A 7,500-nucleotide genomic window follows, 5' to 3' on the forward strand; every position below is an offset into this window, starting at 1 on the left:
GTTAGGTTTGGTTAGGTTAGTTTAGGTTAGGTTAGGTTAGGTTAGGTTAGGTTAGGTTAGGTTAGGTTAGGTTAGGTTAGGAAAGGTTAGGTTAGGTTAGGTTAGGTTAGGTTAATTTAAGTTAGGTTAAGTTAGGTTACGTAAAGTTAGGTTAACTTAGGTTAGATTAGGTTAGGTTAGGTTGAGGTTTAGGTTTAGGTTTAGGTTTAGGTTTAGGTTTATTTTTGTGTTTAGGTTTGGGTTTAGGTTTAGGTTTAGGTTTAGGTTTAGGTTTAGGTTTAGGTTTAGGTTTAGGTTTAGGTTTAGGTTTAGGTTTAGGTTTAGGTCTTGGTCTAGTTCTAGGTTTAGGTTTAGGTTTAGGTTTAGGTTTAGGTTTAGGTTTAGGTTTAGGTTTTGGTTAGGTTAAGTTTTATTAGGTTAGATTAGGATAGATTTGGATAGGTTAGATTAGGCTAGGTAAGAATAGATTAGGCTAGGCTAGTGAAGATTAGGTTAAGATAGATTAGGTTAATATTGGTTAAGTTAGAGTAGATTAGGTTAGGTTTAGTTATGTTGGGTTGGGCTAGGTTCTGATGTGCAAGGTTGGGATAGGTAAGGTTGGGTTAGGTAAAGTTAGGATCAGCTAGAATAGAAATGGTTAAATTAGATGAGGCATACCTAAATTATGTTGCGTTAGGTTAGATTAAACTAAACAAGGCCAGATAAATTTAAGTTATTTTTTCATTACCCATCCATAGCTCCCAGTTAGGTTAGAATTGACTAGGTTGGGCTATGTTGGGTTGGTTTAGGTAAAATTAAGTAGGTTAGGATTGGCTAGTTTAGTTTAGGATAGAATAGGCAGGCTAGTTCTCGTTACATTTCGTGACGTTAGAATAGGTTGGATTAGTTAAGACTGAATTGCATTGATTTAGGATTAAGTAGTTTAGTTTAGGATGGAATAAGTTGATTCGCGTAAAATTACGTGGTATCAGAATAGGTTAGGTTAGATTAGGTAAAGGACAGATTAAATCAGGTTAAACTTTTTTTTAAATAAACCATTCACCTCCACCGGCCTTATTCAGAAATTTGATTTTCCATGTTGTGTGCTACGGCAGTGGAGGTGGGTGATTGTAGAGGTTGTTATCAAAGTTCTAGAGCTTTGTTAGAAAACGGACTCTTAGGCTCGTTTCACACGTATCGTCTTTTCACCGTGCGTCGTCCATGACACGACGTCGTACTCTTAAATAATCATGAGTGTCTATGGACGTTTTTACATGGCATGATTACGATGTGTTAAAGCGTCCAAAGACGCCCATGGTTGTTTGAAAGCACGACGTCGTGTCGTGTACGGCGGACGGCAAAAAGTCAGTACGCGTGAAACGAGCCTGATGGGTATCCGCGTAGATTATTAATATTATGGAATGCTTCACCAACGCTTCTGTCTTTATGGGCAATCTTGAGCAGCGTTAGGTTCTTCACCGTGAACACCAGTAGCTGTTGATGAGGGAATCAACCCTCCGACCTCTTGATGAATTTTCCAACAGGTAGAACAGAGTAATGCCGGTTTCACGCCATGCGACGGTACCAGATGCGGACAGATGACGGGTAGGTTCAATTAGCTTCATAGATCACCTTGCGATAGTGTCATTTTATTCAACGATTACCATCCCTTCCTGGTTAAGATACTGTTATAATCTTTCGAGTCTACTGACTCATAAGGGAGACTTTGCTATAGCCAACAAGCCGCAACGGCGGCCAGGACATGTGACACAGGCTTTGAATATCTCATAGGATTAATTATGATGAATTTGAACCCCTTTTTATTTCTATAGAATCACCTGGCGATAGTGTCGTTTTATACAACGATCACCGTCCCTCCCTGGTCAAGATACTATCATAATCTTTCGAGTCTACTGACTCAAAAGGGAGACTTTGCTAAAGCCAACAAGCCGCAGCGGCGGCCAGGATAGTGTAACACAGGCTTTGAATATCTCATAGGATTAATTGTGATGAATTTAAACCCCTTTTTATTATTATGGGGGTCTACTTCGGCTGAGTAAAATCGCCTGGCGGAATACAATTAAACATGAATAAACTACGCCTTAAAATTTTCATCGAAGTAGTTTTAAAAGTGTTTTCTTCAACTGAATAAAATAATCCTACGACTAACAGAATAAAGACCTGAAAGAATTCATCGAGGAGGTGACACACATGTCTGTTATGAGCATTTTCAGAACTTTGAACAGTTGAATAACAGGAACACGATTTGTCCCCAAACTTTACGGAGTTTCGAGATTTACGAAATAATTCGACAATATGTGTTCGGCAAAGGAAAGAAGAAACTCCCCTTGACATTGGCTGCCTCGAACCCAGTTCGAACTAAATGCTCCACTGTTCGAATCTTCGAATAAAAATGAGATAAATGTACAACACATCTGGGTCTCCATGACTTGCGTAGGTTTTTGGTGATTACCTTGATAATACGTCAATGTTCATGAATAACATGGCAAAGGAGAGTGATAACGAGATCAATACATTGTTAAAAATAAATAGATGGAGTGAAATAGATAATATGATTAGAACTGACTTAGCAGGCTCCTTACTCTGTAATACCAGTGTCACACTATGCGGCGGCCCTCGATGCGGCTAGATTGTGCAGGGCAGATTCATTTAGCGTAATAAAATCACCTGGCGATATCCAGAGTCTTACATAACGACCAATATTACTCACTGGTTGAAATACTATCATAACCTTTCGAGTCTTATAGCTCATAAGGGAGAATTTACTAAAGTCAATAAGCCGCAACGGTGACGCAGTACAATGTGACACCGGATTAATGGGTCCTTGGAAGATGAATGAATCCGTCTGGCGGCAGTCAGAATATAATTAGAGTAATATTCAATTTATCATCTAAATAATGACTAACATATGGATCTAAATATGCAATAGTAAGTCCCTACTTGATCTTCCACTACCTAGAAAGTGCTAAAGAGAATATTAGACATATGCTACCTAGTTGAATATCTATGTTGCAACTAAGATAAGGAATGAATTATAAAATATAATCAGCACACTCCTACTAGAACTTCCACTATCAAGAAGTAATATGACTAAAATCACCTGACGATATCTGGAATATCAGGTAAAGTGCCACTCGGTATGGAAGAAAATAATTGAGGTTGACTTTAACGAGCCTCCAGCATGCGATAGAGTAACAATAGATAGAGTTGACTGGGTTGAGCGAGTGGAAAGGTTAATCAAGATCTGCTTTGTGTGTCTGTCAGTCAAAAGAAATGATATGACTACGGTCTGTAGCTTGTGAACGGAGTTGTGGGTGGTTCTTCAGGGATGATGTTTGCTAAATGATGAAAAATAGATAAATAGATAGATAAATATATGGAAGGGAGGGAGAATGAAGGAGATAAGACGGGAATAAGAAATAATGAAAAAAAAACGGAAAAGATAGAGAGAGGAATAAAAAAGAGAAATGAAGGAGGGAGAGAGGAGTACAAATATTCAGGAAGGTGTGTAAGTAACCACTAGGAAAAAATAAACTAACGAAGCAGAGCGCTTTCGTATAATTACATCTTCAGTACTGATAATTCTTTCTTTGTATCAGCACTGGAGATGTAATTATACGAAAGCGCTCTGCTTCGTTAGTTTACTTTTTCTAGTGGTTACTTACACATTTGTGAACACACGTTCCTAGTGTTTTTATTACACTTAGGAAGGTATATCTAGTGTTTCTTTGAGGATAACCAACGCTTCTGTCACTTGTTGGAATATCTTGCTGAAGAGTTGGAGTCACAGAGATGTCAAAGGAGGGGAACAAAAAGGTTATCAGAGGGTAGAGATGAAAATTAGAAGATAAGACTGACCAGCATTCTTCTTGAAGTGCTGTTGCGTGACTATGATCCATAGGGGTGTCACTAGTCTCTAACATGTTGATGACATCAAACTTACGCAATAGGAAGGGAAGGAGGGAAGGAAGAAAGTGAGGAAGGAAGGAAGGAAGGAAGGGAGGGAGGGAGGGAGGGGGAGAGGGAGGGAGAGAAGAAGGAAGGAAGAAAGGAAGGAAGGAAGGTAAGAAGGAAGGAAGGAAGGAAGGAAGGAAGGAAGGAAGGAAGGAAGGAAGGAAGGAAGGAAGGAAGGAAGAAAGAAAATAACGGAGGAAGGAAGGAAAGAAGGAAGTGAGGGAGGAAAGAAGGAAAGGAGGAAGAAAGTAAGAAAGAAAAGAAAGAAAAAAGGAAGGAGGGAGGAATGGGAGAAGGAATGAAGTTCTGAAAGAGGGAAGAAAGAAGAAAGGAAGGAGGGAAGGAAGGAAGGAAATATAGAGGGAAGGGAAAAGAAAGGAAGAATGGAAGATGGAAAAGAAGAAAGAGGAAAAGATGAAAGGAAGAAGGAAAGACGAACGAATAAAAAGACGAAAAGATGAAATACGAGCATAGAAAGAATAGATCTATATATAATGTTCATATATTTTTCACCTTCTTAAACCCTGTATATATCCCTAAATCGTCCATAGACTCCCTAGGCAATTCGATAATCCTCCTAACTCACAAACTCATAACTTCTCTTCTTTTTAACCTTCCAAGACAGACCTCATTGGCTAGTCCCGCAGGCAGAGTAAAGTTAGTCACGTGAGCACTAATTCCATCCGTCTTCTCTGGGTTCATAGCTCCTGACGTCAATGACGCCAGAAGAAGTTGGCATGTCGTGAAGATGGACTCGTGGTCAACTGCCACGTAGAGGTCACGTGATGTAATTATAGTCACGAAAGTCGTTATCGTCTCCAGAATAATGATATTTTTGTTTTCAATAGATAAGAAGTTCAGTCAACGAAGGAATAATGATAGAATGCTGTGTGTAAAGTTAAATGAATAGAGAAAACGACAACACCCATGTCCACGTTATAGGAATAAGCTAAACTATTTTCCCATATGAAGTATGTAAAAATAGTATTTTTTAAACTTTTGTCGTATCCCTATGGAATAGAGTCACATGTGGATTATCTATCATCTGCATGATTTAGGTTTTGTGGAGATGAATCTTGACTTTTTGTGATACTGCTATAATTTGTTTTGTTTTGTTGTGAATACTTTTGCTTGATTTGGAGATAAATCTTGACTTTTTGTGATACAGCGTTAATTTGTTTTGTTTTCTTGTGAATACTTATGCTTGCTTTAACCTGGAATTTATAAGGGTTACTGTACCCTGCTGAGTCACTTTGATTCCTATTAATTTAAGCATTCCATTGTGTACTCATAGTGCCGATCTCGACCATTGCGAGACACAAGGAACAACCAACGATCGACGTTCAAGGTCTGTGGTCAAGTTTGATCGTTCTGTGGAGATGTGGAGTGCATACATACATACATACATACATACATACATACATACATACATACATACATACATACATACATACATACATACATACATACATACATACATACATACATACATACATATACATACATACATACATACATACATACATACATACATACATACATACATACATACATACATACATACATACATACGTGCATGCATGCATGCATACATACATACATACATACATACATACATACATACATACATACATACATACATACATACATACATACATACATACATACATACATACATACATACATACATACATACATGCATGCATGCATGCATGCATACATACATACTTACATGCATACATCAATACATACATACATACATACATACATACATACATACATACATACATACATACATACATACATACATACATACATACATACATACATGCATGCATGCATACATACATACATACATACATACATACATACATACATACATACATACATACATACATACATACATACATTCATACATACATACATACATACATACATACATACATACATACATACATACATACATACATACATTCATACATACATACATACATACATACATACATACATACATACATACATACATACATACATACATACATACATACATACATACATACATACATACATACATACATACATGCATGCATGCATGCATACATACATACTTACATGCATACATCAATACATACATACATACATACATACATACATACATACATACATACATACATACATACATACATACATACATACATACATACATACATACATACGTACACACACACACACACACACACACACACAAGCAAACACACACACATGCACATATGCACATATTCACATATACATGCACACATACATACCGATAGTCTCAAAAAATGCCCTAAACCCAAGCAAAGATCAGTAAAACAAATCGACCAGCAGCCGCTCCTCCGCTATGATCGCCTCTCATGTCAATTGCAACGCATCTGCAACCCGGAAGGAGCCCAGGGTCCCTGATTAACAACGGCCCTTCTCTCCCCGGATTTGATTAACGGAAGGACAATGGACACTCCTGAAGGAGGTAGGGATCCGGAGAGCCTCCGGAAAGGGAGTTCCTGGATGCTCAGGGCGCCCTTCGTGCCCGGAACTGCCATGGAGAGTAATCATCCTCAGGAAAGTTAGAGTCTGGATATCTGGTAGGACACATTCGAATGTGGAGGGCCAACTCATCTAAAGTGTCATCCCTCAAATTCCACCTCATCTCGCGGATCAAAGGCGAGAACCATATATGAATTACCCCATCATGTCTGTAGATTGGATTAATTTAATTTCTCAGTTAGGGCATATCAACTAAGTAAGATAACATAACAAAAATGTATGTTACTTTGTGTCTACTAAAAACGCCTGACGGCGGACACAATGAACATACAAGTCGTGTAAGGTAGCACAAGGATTTGAGGTCAGGGAAATTTATCATTGGATTACGTGCTGGACACGTGGTCTTCAGCATACATACATATGTATATATATTGTCCAAGTACGGACAATGTACCTTTCAAACATCACACATCCATTACCTTGCTGGGGGACTGTAATGGTTTGGGAATATTATGACTCTTTCAACCCCTAAGGAGGGCTTTATCTACGGTCTGCCTTGTGACATACCGTGACACTAGCCACACCACAAAGCCTGGATAACCAGTGCTTCTATCCTCGAGGAGAATATCGAACCAAAGAGATGGCCAGCATTCCATTTTTTTTTTTTTTTTTTTTTTTGCGAAGATTAGTCTCCAATCACATAAAAAACTACGTGATTCTGTCCCGTAGAGGCGTCACTAAAGTCCCTGGACAAGTTTTATGCAGTCAATACCTATTAGGGCTCAGCAAACAAAACCGCCTGACAGAGAGACGGATATATATATATGTATGTATATATATATATATATATATATATATATATATATATATATGTATATATATATATATATGTATATATATATATGTGTATATATATACATATATATATATATATACATACATATATATGTACATATATATATATATATATATATATATATAAATACATACATATATATATATATATATATATATATATATGTG

Source organism: Oratosquilla oratoria, chromosome 21, assembly GCF_046742065.1.
Source record: "Oratosquilla oratoria isolate Oo_2021 chromosome 21, ASM4674206v1, whole genome shotgun sequence".
Lineage (NCBI taxonomy): Eukaryota > Metazoa > Arthropoda > Malacostraca > Stomatopoda > Squillidae > Oratosquilla > Oratosquilla oratoria.